This window comes from Anser brachyrhynchus (genome assembly GCF_964034855.1).
Source record: "Anser brachyrhynchus genome assembly, chromosome: 8".
NCBI lineage: Eukaryota > Metazoa > Chordata > Aves > Anseriformes > Anatidae > Anser > Anser brachyrhynchus.
Window position 1 is genome coordinate 20,258,932 of NC_137702.1, and position 20,281 is coordinate 20,279,212.

Sequence of the window (20,281 nt, forward strand, 5' to 3'; positions counted from 1 at the left end):
TGTTATGTTCCAGACGTGTTTTTGTGCTCCGATGAGTGACTTCCAATAGCCCTTAAAACTCTTCCTGTATCAGAGAACGGGCCTGGTGACACTGGAATTCTGTTGAAAATTATCATTATTATTATTACTATTATTTTTGGTTTGAGCAAAGAATTGTGTGTAGGTTTGCTGTTAGGGCTTATGTAAAATGTGAGGCTGGAGGAGGACATCCTTCCCCCCCAGCCTGCCACACGCAGAGATCCCATCTGGGGCATGGGATGAACTCCAGACAGGGCTTGGAATGCGTCCAGGAGATGGTACAGAAACCTTGAAGCAGGCACAACAAAACAGAACCAAACAAAGCCTTTCGGTGACGCAAGGGTTTTTTCACGTGCGGGAGGCTACAAAGCGTTAATTCCCTCCAGCCAGCATGGGAAGTTTGGGAAAGGGGTAAGTTTTAGGGGTTTCAAGAATGTTTTGGCTGAAACCTTATGCCTTGTTTTGGAGGGTGCTTCTTCTTGTGGTGCTGTCAAATATTGGCTTCTGGAGCACTGCTCTTTTTATACTTTTGATCAGTTAATTTATTTCTCCTGGTAGGACTGAGCATGAGAGAAAAGAGAAGCTTACACAGCCATCCTTACCTATCCTAGATTATATTTCTAACATTTTGGTATTTGTTTCTATGAAAGGTCATTTTCTCAGACCTGTGAAGTAAAGTCTTCTTTAGAAAAGCAAAAACTATTTTTCTGTTCTGTTCTTTTTTTTTTTTTTTGGATGGTTTTAAACTACTGCTTTTTCTGATGGTTATACATCATTATTTGATTTCAAAATACACCCGTAGGTCCAAATTTGATCTGATCTGGGGCATTCACAGTCTCTTAGTTTATATTCAGCTTATATTACTTAAACTTCAAGTAATATTATTTTAATCCTGACGTCAGGTATAATCTATACAGTAATAATTCTGTTTAAAAGAAGACATAAACTAACTTATTCAGATAGTGCAAGAGCTGAGCAGAAGGCTTCTAACTAATTTTGCACTTTCAGATCATCCATGTTTCTCTTGCCAAGGTTTCCCTTTGGTGGTTGACTGGTAACCCCACTTCTCAGTTTCTCATGTGCTGGGTCCACAGCTGTTCCAGATCTCTACTCGGGGTCTGTCTTTCAGTTTAAAAGATTTTATTACTCTGAGAAGGTGTCAGAGGAAGCCTGGTGATCTGAATTGAAATCCTCAGGTGCTATTCAGACACAAGTCAGGCAGGGTTTCTTTGTCATCTGCTCCTGCTCTCACAGGGCTCACTATTATAGGGCAGATACTCACAGGATACGGTCTGCAAATTTAAAGGTCATTCTTAAATGGTTATCAGAGAGGCAATGAATAATCATGAAAGGTAGCATTTTGTGAGGCAAAAAGTAAATCACATGGCTCAGAGAGCTTTGCGTATTGCGATCTTTTTTGATGGTGTAACAGATAGAGGTAGGTGAGGCCGCACCTCAAGTGCTGTGTTCAGCTTTCGGCCCCTCACTACAAGAAGGACATTGAGGCCCTGGAGCATGTCCAGAGAAGGGCTATGAAGCTGGTGGAGGGCCTGTGAGGAGCGGCTGAGGGAACTGTTTGGTCTGTAGAAGAGGAGGCTCAGGGGAGACCTCATTGCTCTCTGCAACTACTCGAAAGGAAGGTGTGGGGAGCTGGGGGTCAGCCTCCTCTCACAGATAACCAGGGATAGGACTAGAGGGAATGGCCTCAAGCCAGGAGAGGTTCAGGCTGGAAAAGAGGAGACATTTCTTCTCAGAAAGAGCAGTCGGGCATTGGGACAGGTTGCCCAGGGAGGTGGTGGCGTCACCGTCCCTGTGGGTGTTTAAGGAGAGGTTGGACATGGTGCTTAGGGACATGGTTTAGTGGGTGACATTGGTAGTAGGGGGATGGTTGGACCAGATGATCTTGGAGGTCTTTTCCAATCTTAGTGATTCTATGGTTCTCTGGACTGCACTTTGAAACTTGGGGATTTAAAGTCAAGTTCCCAAATACACATGCGGGGCTACTGAGTAGACCTGGCCTGATTTTTCAGGGTTACTGAGCAACCCAAAATCCAACTCAAATCTCAGCAACTGTGGATTTGTTAGTAAAACAGGTAAATAATCCTCACAGATAACTTATAAACTTCCTGAGATTTGGAATTTGATCATTTTCTTCTAACTCATTTTACATGGTGATTGTTTTTAGCCTGGTTAGGGATTATGAATAATCCCTTAATCTTTTATTTCTGATTGTTGAGTTGGCTTCCAGGAATTGAAAGTTTTGTCACCGATGTAAATACTGGTAGGAGTTAAACTTAATGGATACACCATCAGAATGAATTCTGTTTCCATTCCTCCTGTTTTTCATTCATTTATGTATTTTCAAATACCATTTATTTTGTCAGTCTTCTGTTTTTTCTGATTCTCCTCTTTCCTTGTAGTTACAGGCAAGTGCTTTCTGCCTTTTCCAACAAATTGTGCTCTGCAAATAATCTCTGTTGCATTGTTCTGAGGGCACTGTGAGTGGAAGCATTGTGGCTGCAGATGCAGAGGAGAATGAGCTTCTCCACGAGGGGACTGAAAGTAACCAGATGATCTGAGTCCTTTCTGAGGCCGTGTCTAGGTGGTTCCTCCTGAAGGATGAGGGCAGCTGAATCCAGCTACGTGGCTGCGTGCCAGCCAGCATATGCATTAGGATGCTCTGAGTCTACCTTTTGGATCTGGTAGTTGTCTAGCATTTGGTTGAGATCAGAAGGGAGCAGAAAAGTTAAGCAACTTTTCTGAATACAAATTATAATTATGATATTGGTATCAAGTGTTTTTATACTACTACTTCCAGTTTAAGTTGGGAACTGGAAATCTCTAGGGCATGAACAGTTAATACTTAATAAAGAGCAGTTGCAAAGTAAGCAAGCTTTTGTTGAGCAAAACGTATTTCAAAGATTCAGAGTTGTATTCCAAATTGTGAGCATTTTAACTGGGTAAAAGACTTAGATGAGAGGTTGGACAGTGTGGGGGAAGACAAAACCAGATGAAACAAGGGCTTGTTGCAAGCTGTTGTCCATTGCTTTCATGATGGGTTGTATCCATTATATCCTTAACGAAGAGCTTGGTTTTGCTGGGCTCCATTGTAATGAAATTTATTTATGAAGTGAGCTGCTCTTTTAACAAACTCAGTGGTCATACTTCTGTCTGGTGTCTAGGACCGGTGATAGGATGGGTGATGTACTGTTCTTCATCAAATACATGTGAGGTTTTTTCTGCTAGGTGGTGGCAGGTGGGTAAGAATAAATCATGTTTTGGCTCTGTTGGAACCAACGCTGTTCATTTTTTCTATCTCTTTCCATCAACGAGTAGAGAATTTTTTAAACTTCTTGTTGATGCCAAGAAGCAGACAGCACCCACTTCTTCACGCTCTTTTTTTCCAATTCCATGGTGTGCATAACAAAATAATTACCTTAGCAATGAGAGGTTTCCTAGAAGTTGGCACTGTTACATTTGTATTTGCTATCTTGATTTGAGCGTTAATAATCGTGAAACAGGATTAGCAACGTAAGGCTGGATCAATTGTTTGGGAACACCTTGTTTGTTTGCCCCCGGTAATTGTTGGTGTGAGGCAATTCGCACTGGAGAGATTAGCAGCATCCCTGGCTAAGGAATAAAATAACGTCTTTTCTGAGCCAGTGACGCAGTTTTGTTGAGGTGAATGGCGTGTTTTAGAAAAACTGCTTTTAGAACAGCAGTGCTTACAATTGTCCCCGCCAGCTGCACATTTTCAAGTCTTATGTGTGAGCTCTGGGATCTGTGCCTCCTGTCCTGGGGCACTGTGCAGAGCAGGGCTGTGCCGGAACCGGTGCTGCTGAAACAGAGCTGGAACCGAGAGCTCCGCGGAGGCTTTTCAGGAAAGCTGCAGGTGCGCCTTGCAGCATGGTTAGGACAGTTTTCCGGAGTTTGGAGATATTTCCTGGTTAAAGTGTGAAGAAAATCTCTGCTTCTGCAGAGGCTTCATTTACTAGAGATCAAAACCAAAATAGCTTACACATACTTTACAATGAAAACAGGAAAAAAAAATTATACTGGTGTTAGTGATAAGTTTGTCTCCATTAAATAATTTGACGAGTGGTGTAGTATTTTAGAAAACTTAATCCCAGAGGGTCAACACACTTCAAACACCTCTGTTATTTCTGTGTAAAGTAGAAAGACATTTAGCAACGACTTCTGTTATAGACTGTGTGTTAACAGCATCAGAAAGCTGCTGTATCCTGGCACAGCACTAACTGTGTGTCCTGTCTGTACTGAGTTTTGTTCTATTGCCATTGTATAAGGGACACTGTACAGTGAAAAAATAACTTTTTAATACCAACCTTTTCACGCATCCCCTGCTTGCAAGTACAGTTACTCATTCATGCTTATACTATTCCAAAGTGGACGAGATTATACAGGAAAAATACCTGAGCCACGTGGACAGAGCATTAAAATTCTGGTAAGAGTCTGGGTTGTTAGTGCAGAAAACCCCATGCACAGGAATTCATGGTTCTCCACTATATTTGATTTTCTAACGCCTGAGTAAAATAGCAGGATAATTCTAATACTTGCATGGATGCTGCTGTGTATGGAGTCTTCAATCACAGGTTTATGGGATTGTTGTAGCATTACTTATGGGAAGGTCGCATCAGTGATAAATTGTATTGGTATTTATGGGCAGTGTAGCTCAGGATGAATTATTAACAGGGTGTAAATAAATGGATAGTTTTGAAGTGCTGTTGTCAGCCCTATAGGTCATGAGGCTGTATTCTAAGTAGGCAGCTGAGAAAAGAGCTGTTCTCACTGTGACTAGGTAACTCTGCAGGCACCATAGTGGTGTTCCTCAGCCTCTTCGTTTTGCAGATGCTGCTGCTGACAGGTTTTTATCATATGCCTCTCACTTCCCTCTGCCTGGGTAGATGCAAATGGCTCAGCCCTTCTGTCCTCCCAAAACAACTAAATTCTTGATGGTATCAAGGAGATAGCAGACTGCGTTTCTTTTAATAATGATAAAACCCCAGCCTACCCCCAAAAGTAAAGAAAAAATACAAGTCTTTAGACAAGGGAGCAAGTGAAATTGTTAAGTTGTGGTGCCCTTTGTGGACGAAACTGAGCTGTTGTCTATGGGAGCAATTAATCTGAATATTATAAAAAAGCACGTTTTTTCTAAAAATCAACAACATAGAAGAAAGGGATATGAGTACAGCTCATTCAGAGTTACCCGAGTCAAACAAAATCTGTGTCATGAGGAAGAAGAATGTTTTACCCAAAATTTAAACAAGTGAAGGGAGATTTTTGTGAAGGACATTGCACTTACATTCCCTACTTGAGCCCATCAAAAACAAACAAACAAACAAACAAACAAACAAACAAACAGACAAAACCTCAGCTCCCTAGCTCACAAATATAACATCCCAGGCTTTAAGAAATGTGAAGGTGGTATCCACGTGTTTTTAACTTGCTTGTTATTCACAGATGCAATAATTGAGCGCCTTTAAAAATGTACACTGTCCAACAGTGACTACAGAGACAAGGAAAAATGTGATTTAGTGAGAATATTGGGTTTGAAGTCATTAATTTTCTCTTTATTTATTAATGGTCGTATACATTTTGTCTACGGGTAAGAAGCTAAGACCTGGAGGCATCAAGTGGCTTTGTGCTACATGCCAGTGAAAATCCTCTCCTCCTGCCACTCACTGGGGGCAAGCAGAGGTGATGCCAAGTGAGGGAAAGCAGGAACCCCGCAGTGGCTGGGGAAGATAAATTTCCATATGAAACAAGGCTAAAAATGCATGTTAATGCATCACTGATATCGATGTATTGGTGAGAACAAGTTTAATGAAAAGCTGTCTTATGCATTTACAGGATAACATTGTTCCTGTAATTGGGCACTGAAAGCAGGCCTTGTTATTTGTTTCAACAAATGCCACAGAAATGACAAGATAAAGAAGCGAGGTCACGGAATGATGATGAAGCCTTTAAAAAAAGATTTAAAATAGAAACAATACAAATGAACACTTCTAATTACGAGATGGTGCATGAATGGTATCAGTGCTAATGTTTAGTCAGCAGTGTTAAAGTTATTCTAACAGAACACGTTCTCAGTATGCAGACAAAGTTTTATAGAGCCTGCTCCACTCAATCAACAAAATGATACTTGAGAAAAAGAAGAGAATGGATAATAAATATATTTTGAATTGGAGTGTCTAACAGACCGCTTTTGTCTGAAGCCATATGTGAGAATTTCAGTAGTCCGATCGTTCCTTATGTTGCCAAGCCTGCGTGTATGGCTCTGCTGAGGGGGAAGTGCGGGGCAGTCTGCAGGGCTGCGGGGCCCCGGGGCTCCGCGAGGTGACCTGGCCTTTGGCGTCTCGCGTGTCCTGCACTCGTCCCTTTGTACGGAGTGGTGAGCGATGGAGAAGCTGTGCCGGGCGCTCTGCTCCGTGCCTTGCTGCGGGTGCTGGGGGCTGCCCGGCGGTGGCTGAGGATGGCTGTTCTCCTTCCGAGCCGCTCCTTGGGCTTGGCCAGGAAAATGCAAGCGAGGGGCTGCAGGGTAGGGAGCCCGCACCCTATCAGGCTACCCGTAAGCAGCTAAAGGGAAATGGAGGCTGTGTGCTTCAGGCAGCAGGAGGAGGTTCCCTCACTGATCTCTGCCGAGCAGTTTTCGTAATGAAATGTCAAACTTTATTATAGAGTTACTTTCCTTAAGGAGAGAAAGGAAAGTATAATCTCTCACTTTCAATTTCTCTCAATTTTATGTCTTTACATTAGTAATTGATTAAAATGAGATCAGTTTTCCTCAGAAATTCATTTGCGATTTGCAGTGAGGAGCATCAGAAGACTGCAATGCCTGTTGTCTTCGGTCCTCGTTACGAGCAGCAGCGGCGTTCCTCTGCCTCCGCTTTCACCAGGGTAGCTGCCAGGAGGCAGAAGCACCCTGGGGAACGTCACTTCTTGGGAATGCCGCTGTCGAAAGAAATGACATTGAAGCTCACTTTGGTTGTGTTTAACGCACGCACTTTTTGCAGGGGGATTTAGCAACAGTTAAGTGGAAGTGACACTCCCCTGCTTTAAGAAAGGTTTCAGTATAAAATATTCCAATCCCAGGGACAATGTGTAACGTTCTGGGTGCTAAACGGGTATGTGGAGTAGGCATTTGTCTTAATTATAGTCGGTCATTTTCTTCTCAAAAGTGACATACTAATATGATTTGCTTTTTAATTTATGCTGGACAGATTCCTTTAGTGTCTAACACGTATATGTATGTATACAATTTAAATTCTGTTATTGAATGTGTCTTGATAATTATTATTATCAGATTTCCCTTTTAAGTTAATATAAAAAAAAATTCTTGCTGCGTACGTTGAATTGTCTACCGAACTCATCCATAATATATTGATCTTTTTATAGTTCTGATTTCCCATCAGGCTAACAAGCTGGGAAAATGCTTTGTGATGGATACATGAGGAAAAAAAAAAAGTAGCAGGCTTTTGTAGGGCTTTGGCTGCCCACCGAGCAGTGAAAGCTTAGAATCAACTGCCTGCTAAATGAGAACTAATTCCTTGTGCCATGCCAGGAAAGATGCGGCGGGGAACATATGAATCAGGGATTGCTTTTACAGCGAGTCCTGGCTTTTTTTCTTAATTTTATATACTTAATGTTTTGTGCACGTCCGCAGTGCAGGCAAAATGGGCTAGGGACGGTGCTTATGGGTGAAGGAGTTGTGCTTTCTGGCACAGAAGGTACTGCTTTGCCCAGCCCAAAGGAGGAGGTTTGAGTGGGCAACCAAGCGGGGCGTGAGGAGAGCTCCCCCAAAGCCCAGCAGACACCACGTGCTGCTGGAAAGCGGGCAAAGGATGTTGTTGTGTTACTGGGTAACCTACAGAAAGCGCTCCCTCCTTGCTGCTTGAGGGAAGCGAGGGCCCGAGCCTTTACAGAAGCGTACGGAGGTGGATGGGAGCGGGCCGAGTGTTTTCTGGTCAGGAGCGGTTCCTCGTGCAGGTGTCTGAGCTTGCCGAACGTAGGCCCAGGTTTCGCCGGGCACTGGGCTGATCAGCACCCAGCACAGCCCACAGCATTGCTGGGCAAACCTGGTTACGGTCAGTCCCAGCCCTTTGCTGTGGTTTCTGCGGTAAGGAGACTCTGCTGGCTGGGGATGAATAGCGCGGCCCCAGCCCGAGCAGGAAACACAATTCATCTCCTTCAGGCTGCTGCCCCCACAGCCCATGCCCACGCCTCCCTCCCGGTTCCTTTGGATTTCGTAGGCGTTGTGTTTGCTGCAAGGAAACTTCGGTAGAAATTCTTGAGGTTTAAAGTTGAAAAACCACCAAACACACACAACAGTTAAAAAAATAAAATAAAATAAAACAGGAGGAGGTGTTTGCAGGTGGGAGTTGAGATGAATAACAAGCTAACCTCAGCTTTGTTTCTTTGGTCTTTGGAAAAATACATGTCTTCTCTCCTCTCTCTTCACCTCCGTGACAAAAGCACTCAAGTCCCTTGCCTGCACTATCCCCAGCACGGTGTGGGGGGCCTGGGCCCGCCGGGCTGAGCTGCTTTGGTGGCAGCCAGCGGTGCCTTGGCCAGTGCTCGCTGCTGGGTCTGCTCCACGCGTCTCTACAGAGGTGCGTGTGTCTATGTGCAGGACGTAGAAGCATCCTCACTGCTGAAAAATACTGTGAAAAGGGATAGATTTGTTTGCATGCCCATTTCAATGTATATAAACCGACTGTGAGCATGTGCTACGTTGGCATACAAAACCAATTGTGGAAATGATTATATTACTGAAAAGCAGAGGAACTGGAATCCACAAGGTCCCAGCATTTGTAATGCTTTTATTGGTAAGGCCTTTGATAAAATTAGTATTTCTGGAGTTAAAAATGAATAGTTATTAGATTTTCTTAAACTCATCCGCATAGGATAAACAGGATTAAACATTTAGTGATGGAGAGCCTTGCTCATAGCAACATGGACGCTTTCTTGTTCAGGAGAAATAACCAGCCACTAGTTCTAATCTTCTAATTGCAACAATTCTTAAACAATTACTGAAAAAAAACTTTCACAAAATCCATTCTTACCTAAAAAGCAGGACAGAAATACCTTAGATTAGCTGCTGTCTGCACTCTGTTTTTGTCTGTTGGTCTTTGTAAATGTCAAAGAGATGTATGTTGTGGTATTAACAGGTCTGACATGGATTGCTTTAAATTCATTCTGGTCATTGTGATTCCCATCTCCTGGGCCTGATCATTGGTATAATTACTGCCGTTTTTCCTTGAAGAAAAAGGTTCTTGAAGAAGAGGAGCCTGCAATCACTTTATTTTACAGCCTTCCTTTCTGTCTGCATTATGTTATTTTCATGAATTTCAACTTGATTGAAAATGCAATCTTTTTTTTTTTTCAATTTCTATTTCACTTCTTTTTCTTAAAATGTTATTTCTATCTTTAATGCATATAATTTCTTTAAGACTTCCTGTGTTTGACTGGGAGATATTGATTTATATGTATCTAAATTTAGGGTTGAAATATAGCATACTGTACATGCCATTGTCTTTTAATTGTAGGGAGTGCCGAACCGTTTTTAGGTCTTACAAAATCAGACTCTTATTCTTAAAATGTGACCAATTATCTAATACAATCCTTTGCGGCTGTGGGTTTGCATGGAACATGGCACAGCAAGCAGTGACGTGTAAGCTCTCTTTTGAGGAATATGTATTGTATTTTTAAAATACCTGCTGACAAGCGCTGCCAGAATTAGGCAGAAAATGAGACTAAGAAGGTATTAGAAGCATGAACCTAATACCTGACATGCCACAGGTTTGTAAATGTGTATTGACTAATATCTTAATTTCATGAACTCAACCATGCATATTCTGTTTTCCTACTTTTAAGACAGTATCTGTTCTTGTTTTATATCCCATATCACTGCGGCATTTAGCAATATTTTAAGAGGCTGAATGCACTCAGGCTGTGTTTTGTTTTAGTTGAACTTAGTTCTAAAACTTAAAAATAAAAAGGCGTATTTTTTGATGGCGCTTTCAAAGACACGTTCATATGGATAATCTCCATGTGAGCGCAGCAATGTTTTCAAAATGTAAGGAACAACTTTTTGGGGAAAGATGATCTAAATATTGGCAGCCATAGCAGCAGTGCAGAAAGAGGCGTGCGGCATCGCTGCTGCGTCTTGCTTCTCTTTGAGTGAAATACAGCTTCCACTCTGTTTTGGCTAAAAGTTTCAGCTTTGTTTGTGCTGTCGTTTCCTTCTCCCTTTAAATTCAGGTATGGTTTTCCACCAGGAGGTAAGGAGGAATGTCTCGAGGCGGCACGGCTGAAGAACGGCAGAGCTCAAGCACCTTTCCAGTTCCTCCCCTCCAGTTTTGTTTTGTCCTTCATGACTGCAAGTCAGGCTCTATTTTTCAGCACGAAATTTGAAGTGCGGTTGTTGAAATACTGTATTAGAAACTAAAAGAAGCATAAAAATTAGGAAAAGCCTTGAAAAAGTAATTGTATGTAGTAGTGAACTACTAAAAGCTGTTCAGCAGTACATGTCGTGAGTGTTTAATTACAGAAGTTAAAAGGTTGGTACTTGTGATTTTCCAGATGATTGAAGGCATTCAAAGCTTTTCAAGTCCGTGCCACTTCTCGACTCTCCTCCCACCTCTATTTTTTCATTCTCCTTTGGTTGCCTGTATGTGTGAGTCAGGGAGAGATGAAAAGAAATAATTATCAAAGCAGAAGAACACAGAATGAACAAATTAGATATTTTTAAAAATATTGTCAGATTCTGAGCTATATTTAGGGCTCCTTTAGCATGGCAGAAGAATGGAGATGCACATTATATTTTGAGTTAATACATATTTGCAAATTGCACAATACTAAGAATATTCCTCAAAAGCAAGTATTGATCCAGCTCAACGGATATAAAAGAGAGAAGCTTTTAAATCAAACAGCGTGAATTTTTTACGTGTTGGGATCTTCACTCCTCCTTTCTATTCACAACCTTTTAAACTTGTGTGAAGACTCTCTACCAAGATTTTCATTTATTACATACAGTTTTTCATGGTAATACATAATTTGTCTTCTCCTCTGGTAGATGAGTGCTCCCTACCCTGTCAGTCATTTGCCCCTCGTGCGGTGATAGTCTGCTTTCTTTGAGGGTTTGAGAAAGAGCTTGGAGAGGGCTGCCTCTGACTGCTCACTGGACAGGATATGGACGAATTGGATTAAGTTCTGTCCTTGGTTTAAGAAGGATTTAAATAGGTATTTCTAATGTCTCAAGGTCCTAGCTTTGAGATGAACAGCAGATGTGAGATGGATCTGCTCTGCCTCTCTTGTTTTGGCCACTGCGCATTGGAAGAATTTAGGATTTGTTAGGCCAGAGAAAGCGAACAAAACTGAGCATGCCTCTGAAGCCTCATAATTTGGGATGCTTTCCCGGAAAAGGAGATTTTCAAAAGAAGTTTTTGACTTGAGTTACAGTTCCGAGTATAGCTCGTGTGTCTCAGTCCCATGGCAGTTTGCTCATTTTCCCCCTCTATGCCTAGTTACTGTGCTTTAATTTTTGAAGTGTTTTGATGCAATTGATGTGTCAGATTTTGCTGGGCTGCATCTCCTTACACTTGTCAGTGGGCAACTTTCCCCTTCCTCCCAGTGGGCTGTTTTCCTGCCTTTTCTCAGTTTCCATGCATACAGTTTGCCTGTCTATCCTGCTTTTTTTGGGTTTGTGGCTTTTTTTCTTCTAAATTTTGTTTAGCAGTTAAGTGAGGAAGATAGTTTCAGTGCTGGACACCTTTTCTCTGAGGCTTTTCTGTCTTATATCAAACTCAGAACTTAGTATTTTCCTAAGGAAAAGAAGCCTGTTTAAGGAATTGATAAGTAATTGCAAGAGTTTTAAATATTAATCATTAAGATTCAATAAAATATTTAATTATCTCTCATTTTCTTCTTTCCAAATATTATAGTTTTTAGTGACAGATATTAACTCCAATGGAAATGACCAAAAGTGATTATAAATAAAAAAGACACTGGCATTTTGGTTTTCATTGTCCAAATGGATACATAAGAATGACAGCACATAATTAATATTAAAAGACACTGCGTCAATTCGCATTTAAATGATTACAAATTGTATTTCCACTGCTTAAAAGCAAATCTTTCACTTGCCCCTGCTATGAAAATGTTTTGTGGGGCTAAATTATTTCAGTATATCGCTTTTGTATCCCTTTGATAGATTTTGTTTGGGTTTGACTGACAACGGTAATCCAGACTTGTTTCTGGAAGTTGTTCTTTTCAGCTTGCCGGCTGTGTAAATGTCCTAAGGAATGTTCTGTGCAAAAATATGGACTTGATTCAGGATAGAGCTGTATAAGTAGGGAAGAATAAAATCTGTGCTAAATTAGTTTAATCACAGATTAAGTGGAGGGATTTAAAAATAGGTAGTCTCAGATGGCATTCGATAAAGGTAATTAAAGCATGAAGAGTAATGATAAAAATCGTTTGTTCTGCTGCTCTCCTGTAGTGCTTCAGGCTTAATGTTTAACAATCAAAACACTTGTTTCTGGCCTGGAAACCTCACAGAGATGGAAACTCCTTGTCTGCCGCTGAAATGCTTGTTAGCCTCCTCTAAATATATACATCTCTAAAGAAATAGACTGTTTCCAAAGGTATCGACATGGGAGCTTGTTGTGTTTTTACCATTCATAGCAGTGTTGCATTTTTTCACAGAAATACCATCCAGAGAGAGTGATGTGTTAAAAAAAAAAAAAAGTCCTTTTATTAATTTCTCATGTATATTATTTTAATATGAGTTGCAAGTCCGTTTAAAACTCACATGATGCTGGTTAGCATAACTTGCTAGGCGGATATTCTTGTGTGAAGGTGTTGGTAACCAGCTGTGCCCATGAAGGTCCACAAGTTGTACAGTAAGTGGGTGCGTGTCCTCCCCCTCTTCCTCCTCCTTGTATATCATCCCCCTCCTTTTCTTCCTCCTCCTCCTCCATCCTCCTGGTCCTCCTCCTGGTTCAGGGCTGCCTCCCAGGGCAGGGGGATGTGGGCACATTGAAGTCAATGCAGGACAGGGCCACAAGGGTGGTTAAGGGTTTGCAGCCTCCATTGTGCAGGGAGCAATTGGGAGCTGGGATGATTTAGCCAGGAGAAGTCTCGGGGGGGTCTGATCATGTGTCTAAATGCTTGGTGGCAGGGGGCATTGAAGAAGATGGAGGCAGACTCTGTGCTACGCAGGGAAAGGACAAGAGTCAACGGCCACAAGCTGCAACACAGGATATTCTGTTTAATGATAAGATAAAACTTTTTTTTTTTTTTTTTTAAACTTAATGCTATGAAACACTGGGGCAGGCTGCCCGCAGAGGCTGCTGGATCTCCATCACTGGAGATACTCGGCCATTGCTGAATGTGGTCCTGAGCAACTTGCTCCAGCTGTCCCTGCCAGGCAGTCTCCAGAGGTGCCTTCCAGCCTCAACAACTCTGTAATTCGCTATTGGTTGAGGAACTCTAAAATTGCAGGAATTTGGCTGTGTATTTCTGTAGTGATAAGGATTTTTTAAAGCTGTGTTGATTATTACCTGAAGTTCTCCATGGATTAGTGTTTCTTTGTGCTCAGAAGGAACCTCCTGTGTGCTTTTTTGCTTATTCAGACAGATGAATTTATCTTTTCAAGGATGAGATGAAAGTTTTACAAAGGATGTGTTTTACCCCATTTGGCAATCTGAACATATAATTGAAAAAAAAATCTTTGATAGTCACTTATGAGAAACTAAAATTCTGCCAGCTACCTTGGAAGAGATAATGAATGTTCCTGTTATACTAGCTCCTCTGCTGAGGCGAATTCTCAGGTGAAGGAAAAGTGGATGTTTAAAGTGTCAAGATTGTGCAAGTTAACAATACGTGGGTTAAAGTATGTTAAAGATTACCTTGTCAGAAAGATTACCTTCTAAAAAGTAAATGTGAGTATTTGCTATCTCCTCCTACTGACTTGTTCTGTAGCTACTAAAGTGTCTACTACGTGCTCGGTGCTTCACTCCCCTCTCATACTGAGCTGCTGAGCATGGAGACAGGCTTTGTGCATGCTCACAACAGAAATACAAAAACTTTGGAAGATGCTGGCTGCTGTTGGGGGAAATAATGTCGGGTGACCACCAGCTGCCGTCCTCCTGAACCAGGCAACTGAGCTGGGACAAATTCTTACCGCTGCAAGTGACTTTAGAGCAAAGTTGGGAGCCTGACTCCAGAGTGGGATCTTATTTATCACCTCAGAATTTCTTCTTCCCTTCTCCAGATCTTGTTGGAGAGTTCTAGTCCATACAGCACGTCCTAAATAGAAGCGGAGCCAGGAGAAGCTGCAGTGTGTCCGAGGGCTCCAGCCCAGAGACACAACCAGAGATGGGGAGGGGAATTCTAGTCTAGAGGTCGCCTAGTCCAGCCTGCTTGCCAGAGCTGGACGGATGCTACCCCTAAATGTAGGCAGCTGCAGCTTGGTCTAGTGAGCGACCTCCAAGGTCTTGACCTCGAGACCTCCAAGGGGGGCGTTGAATGCGCTCCGTGTAACCTGTTGTGCTGGGGCACTGCCTTCCTAGCGCCCGGGCAGCACACAGCATCTTCGGGATGCAGTGTCACAGGTGCCGGGTGCAGAAGAATAACTGCTTCCCTCGAGCTGCTTCAGGGAATGTGTACATGAACTAGCAGAGAAATGAGAGCTCTGTTTAGAAAGCATTGACAATATTGAAGAACAAAATCTGTGCAATGTGACAAAAGTGCTCAAAGAAAATGAGAGTTTAAAAAATAAGCAAAATGTGCTTGCTCAATCTATCGATAACTCTACAAATACAGATTTATAAATGTAAGAAGTATTGCTGAATTTTGTGTCATTTCTGAATGGTGTGGCCAAAATCTTTATGTAGAGATAGCTTTTGCTTTAGAACAGAAAAGCCACAGCACTGCTGCTGCTTGGCAGTTCTGCTCTCGTCCGCAGTGAGAGCAGAAACGAGCCCTGAAGAACTGAATTGTGAGAGAGAGGAGAAAAGAGAAATCAAATGGCCTGACTTTTTTTTTTTCCCAAATTAACTCTGTTATTTGGCAGACAGTAATTTTGTAGTCAACTTTATTGCAGTTTATTTCCTAGGGAAATGACACGGTTATCAGCCCTGTTGGTTGTATGTGCTCCTAGGGGTCACCTCCATCCTTGGGCTGGGGATTGCTTGAAAGATCGGGGACTGCTGGACATCTGAGCTGTCTGAATTACACTGGAAGCGAAGAGCTACCTTCTGGTCACTCCTCTGAGTCGAAGCAACACTCACAGGGTCTGTCCCCCCGTCCAGCACTGGGCACTGGGCCACGATGCTGGACAGCACTGAGGGCTTGGGGAGCGGGCGGCAAACCCTCGTCTCCTACCTCACTCCCAAGCCCCGATGCTGACTCATTCAGGTTAGGTCTGGCTCCCCAGCCGGGTTATTTTTGGCTACTGCGGTTGATATTTGAGGTTTATTTTAATCTATTACTAATTTCTCTGTAACTGGAAGCAAAAGTGGTGTCATGGTGAAGAATCGTTACAGTAAAAAAAGTGCCTGCAGACTCCACACGGTATTATTAATTATCCTTTTAAGGTTCTCTTAGCCTCCATACGATTTCTTTACAGCACGCAGTCTCAAACCAGCAGTTAATTACAGCGATGCCTCCTTCGCTCCTCACCTCATTATCTCTGGCTCGCACCCGGGCCCTGCGTGGCTGCCAGCTCCCAGCCGCAGGCCTGGCAGAGCGCGGTGCGAGCACGCCAGCAGCGCCTTGGGCACAGGAGCCGGCTGGCAGATGGTGCAGGCACTATTTATAGCTCCGGCCAAGCTGCCCGAGGTGAGCGCCGCCGAAACAGTCTACCAGGATTGTTTGCAGCTATTAGGAGACCGAGAAGACAATTGGAGGGGGGAAAAAAAAAAGTCAGCATTTGCATTCTGCAGAAGCCACCTTGGAAATGCGAAAGTCTCTGTTAGTATTGATTTCTGCATTTTGTAAACAGTGGAAGCTATTTTTGCTCTTGATTTCTGCCCTGTCTCCTCTAGGCACCCCGCAAGCCTTCCACAGCAGCCTCCCTTGCAGCTCCCTAGCACTCTTCATGGCTGAGCTTGAAGAATTTATTGTTCTGTGGAAGTTGTGCTGCCATGGCAACTCAGGCACACTGAATTTTAATTGCAAGGCACAATATATGTTTATGAAAATAATTAATAAAAATGCTAACAGGGATGATTTTATTACATTAGCGGTATCTTTTCTCCTGTGGTATCTTTTCTCCTGTCTTTCTCACTCTTGCTATTTTGCTCAAAAGGAATGCACTGGGGCAGAATCTTTTTAAATGACTAATTTTGCCATTTTCACCTTAATCATTTTTTGAAAGATCCAGTGAGCCATTGTTTTCTCAGTGTTTAACTGAGGCGTGTATGGTCGATGTCTTTCGAAGACACTCATATCAAAAGCTGTAACCAATTTTTGTACCTGAGCAGTCCAATTTGTGCAAGCAGATGCACACAATCCTTCAGATCCAGGCTTTGGGCTGATAGGAGCCCGTGTGAAAAGGTGGAATGAAGACGTACTAGTTAAGTTTTGTATTAGTCAAGCAAACTTCTATTACTTTCCAGTTACTGTTGCCTTTTTTTGTGTTCTGTAAGTGTTTGGCAGGTGCTCAGCACAGCATCTGACCTGCTGCTGCCGTGCCAGCGGAGCGTGTGAGACAGATCCCTCTTCTCCCGCCGTGTGCTGTGCAGGACAGCCATGTTTTCACAGAATAAACCAAAACTGGGGAAACAGTGCTGTCAGTAACTTGAAATGGAGGCAGGGTGCGCTGCGTGTAATCCGTGCGGGAGGTGAATTTCCTTATTGCATCTCATTCGACAGTTAAAGTCTGTTGTATGTTTTTGTTACTGACTGCGGGTTCTGACTGTAAGCCACGCACTAATTCTGTCTGCTCGTGAATAGCTAATTTTGGTTATTATGATGAAATATTTTATATTTTTATTTTAAAAAGAATTAAAGACAACCTGACTGCTTAGTTATGAACTGAATGAAGCACTGACCTAGTGGTCTCGATATGGTAAGTCTGCTTAGTTACTCCACATGTTCTCCGCATTTCGCTCTGTCCCTCACGCATGAAGATTTTAATGCCGTAGCTGCTAGTAAAGTGAAATGTCATCTAGCTCGTTACCACGATTTTTGCTGGGTACATACAATATATGAATTTAAATGCTAATGAGTAGATTTTTTTTTGAAGTGTGGTGCCTTGTGAAGTTTCTCTTAAAAATACGAAAACTGAACAAGACTTCTTCCTTTAAAGATTAGTAGTATGTGGTATCAGTGAGACTTTCTTTTGGGACAGGAAAGCCACCTCCAATTCAATTATGTGTGTATGTATCACCATTTGCTACCGACTCTCTCAGGTGTTCTCAAAACACTACCTCTGTTACGATACATTGTGCATTTAATGTGCTGGCTTAATGATTTCATTGCTGTGTGATAGCTTTCAAATGGATGGGAAAACAAAAATACATTCTGCTCATTAAAGGGTTGTGTATCAAGTTCAACTTCATTAGTTTTGATTAGGACTGAGCCGGTGCCATCTGTGCTGTCAGTATTGTACATCTTTCACAGAAAAGATGAGAGATCTGAAATCCAATTCTCTCATGGTGTATTGCCCTCTTATTTTGTGTGGTTTTGTACAAAATTAACTTGGCTGGATTCCATTTCTTTGTAGCTGAGCTTTTTATTTTTGGCTTCAGGTACCCGGCAGCAGAGTCTTTGGGCCAAGTTTTGATCTTGTGTGCCTGAATGGTTACCCTAATTTTTTTTTCCGTGCTTCAAGTTTGTTGGTTTCAATGTATTTTCAAAAGTAAGAAATACAGAGGTATGATATCACCGTGTTTATAAAAAGCATTAAAGAAAAAGTTGCCTGAGGTAATATGGGAATATCTTTAGAAGTATTTAGGAAGCACCTAAAGCTGTACGGACTGCAGTACAGAGATGCAGAGAGCTAGCTCCTGCCTGGCAGAAGAGTTCTTGTGGGGTCACCCATGAGCGGAGCAGGCACTTGGAGTTCGTTTACCAGCTTCTAGGAGTCCGCTACCAAGTCAGCCAAACCTGATCTCTTTTTAAAACAGAATCACAGAACCGTTTAGGTTGGAAAAGACCTCTATGATCATCTGGTCCAACTTTAACCTTGCCCTCAAAGGCGAGGTTACAGCACTTTTGGGGCTGTTCTTTGCAGACGGCCGTTCTTATTGTGCTTTGCGAGATGGAATTCTTCAGATTTATTTATTTTTTAAGGGCTAGAAGGAATGTAGCAGGTGTGCAGATAATCTGGGAGCTAATGAATCGTGCCAGGTACTACCCGAGCTCTCATTTCAGGAAGCAGCTTCTCTTGATCTAACTGTTCTTTCTACTGCTTTCAGCTGAAAAGGATCTTAACACTTTGTCCTACATGAAATATTGTCTGGCCCAAGGCTGCAGCTGTTCAAAAGCTGGGACATGGAGAGTTCCTTGGCAGCTTATGTGGGTCTGAACTGGGGCTGCAGCCTGCCTTCCAGCTTCCCCGCGGACACCCCAACATCCTCTGCTGCTCCGTTGCCTCTGCGGCTCCTGCGGGCAGCTGGGGCACGCGCCGGGGAGTTGGCCCGGCTGGAAATGACCGCTGCCTTTTCCTCTGGGGTAGCTGTGGCCTCCTTCAGTTCAGCGTACGGTCAGTTCAGTGCTGGCCCCAGCTTAAGGGAGTGTGCGGGGACGTGTAGTCCACAGGCAGCGTGGTTCGGGGCCACGGCAGCGCTAAGCCCCACGCACCATGGGTACCTGACTGCGCTACAGGGTCTAGAAGGGGATGCCTGACTGAGGCGAGGCTAGCTTGCCCTTTGACTTGAAGTGGTACTCGGTGTATTTCATCCCCTTTATTTCAAACAGAATTCCGATTTCCGCTCAAGGTTAAATTGTCATCGCTTAGCCTTGCAGAATTAGTATATGACGTACGAAATGAAGTATAAAATCATTCGTGCAAGTATTGACCCTAAGTTTTGGTGAGTGGCCACGCAGGTTGGAGATGCACATTTCTCCATAACGGCAGGTATATCTTTATAAGGGACAAGATGACTTTTTAGCATTCGCGTTACACACTCACCTTAAGGTCTCGAAAAAAATGGAGTGGCTTTGCTGACCACACGTAGCAGCAGAGCCCAGGCAGTGTCTTTAGTGACTCGAGGCATCCACCGGTGCTCTGGTGTTATGACCACGTCTTAAAACAGCTTGTGTGGTTCGATGTTACAGTAAGTAGTATGAATTTTAGACAAGTCCTGGATTCACAGAATGCCATTTCCCACTGTTAGTTCCATTTTATTTGGCAAGCCTGAAGAAATCCTTTATCTGGCTTGCTGCCTTCCCCTCTGAAGTGAGGTGCTCTCTGCCGTGCTCGCCCGCGTGCTCGCAGTACTCGAGCTGCAGTCGCCGCCTGTGCTGCTCTAGGAGACTCTCTCCTCTCTGGGAGGTAGCTGTAAAATAAGTAGTAAGCCTAATGAAGCGTGATGAATTATTGGCCTGCAAATTACAGTTAAGTACTTTGGGTTTATTTATTTATTTTTTTTGCTAAGACCCAGACATATGTGCTTGTTTTCTCAAAAAGTAAAGAACAACCCCACAGCGCTGAAGTATTTCTAGAGAATCCTCTAGGGAAGAAGTGTGGAAAAAAACGTTGATGAAAAGTATGTTTAGTTTGCTCCTGTGGTTAGAGTAACGTAGTATTTAAAGCGTGAGTTCAACGTACTTTGGATGTAACGTAGTGGTATCACGTATCAGTTTGGTGTTGTTCCGTGGAGATGGAGTCCTTTCCAGCCTAGAAACACTGCTGCTGGGTACTGCGCCGAGGTACAATCATTGCAGTGTCAGTGCTAAGGGGGTATACCATTAATTGTGTCATTTGTGAGCATTTTCTGCCTCTTTTGTCTTCAGAGGTTTCCCAATACTGTTTATTTCTCTTAGTAGTTTCCTCTGATCATTCTCTCAATTATTGATGAGGCCTTCCCTCGGAGCATTTGTTCATAATGATTTCAAAGACAAACAAAAGGCCCCTCAGCAAATTAAGTGTAGTGCCCTTTTGTAGTGTTTTATATCATTTTCTTGGAATGGTGCATTGGGAAAAACAATCCGAAGCAGAAGCTACTTTGTTGGAAGTTGAATGCATTATGTATGTTTCTTTTACAAAGCTACAGTCCCTGACATATCTAGGATG

General features: G+C 42.8%; 2 protein-coding genes across 10 annotated transcripts in view; both read left to right on the forward strand.

Moving 5' to 3' along the window:
- Positions 1–15,111, forward strand: part of GPR52 (G protein-coupled receptor 52) — a 30,358-nt gene extending 15,247 nt beyond the window's left edge. The window contains exon 2 of the mRNA XM_080601931.1: positions 1–15,111. This exon is cut by the window's left edge and continues 13,528 nt beyond it. The gene's annotated coding sequence lies outside the window, so the exon portion shown is untranslated.
- RABGAP1L (RAB GTPase activating protein 1 like) overlaps positions 1–20,281 on the forward strand; it is a 253,556-nt gene that overhangs the window by 101,108 nt on the left and 132,167 nt on the right. The window lies entirely within an intron of this gene.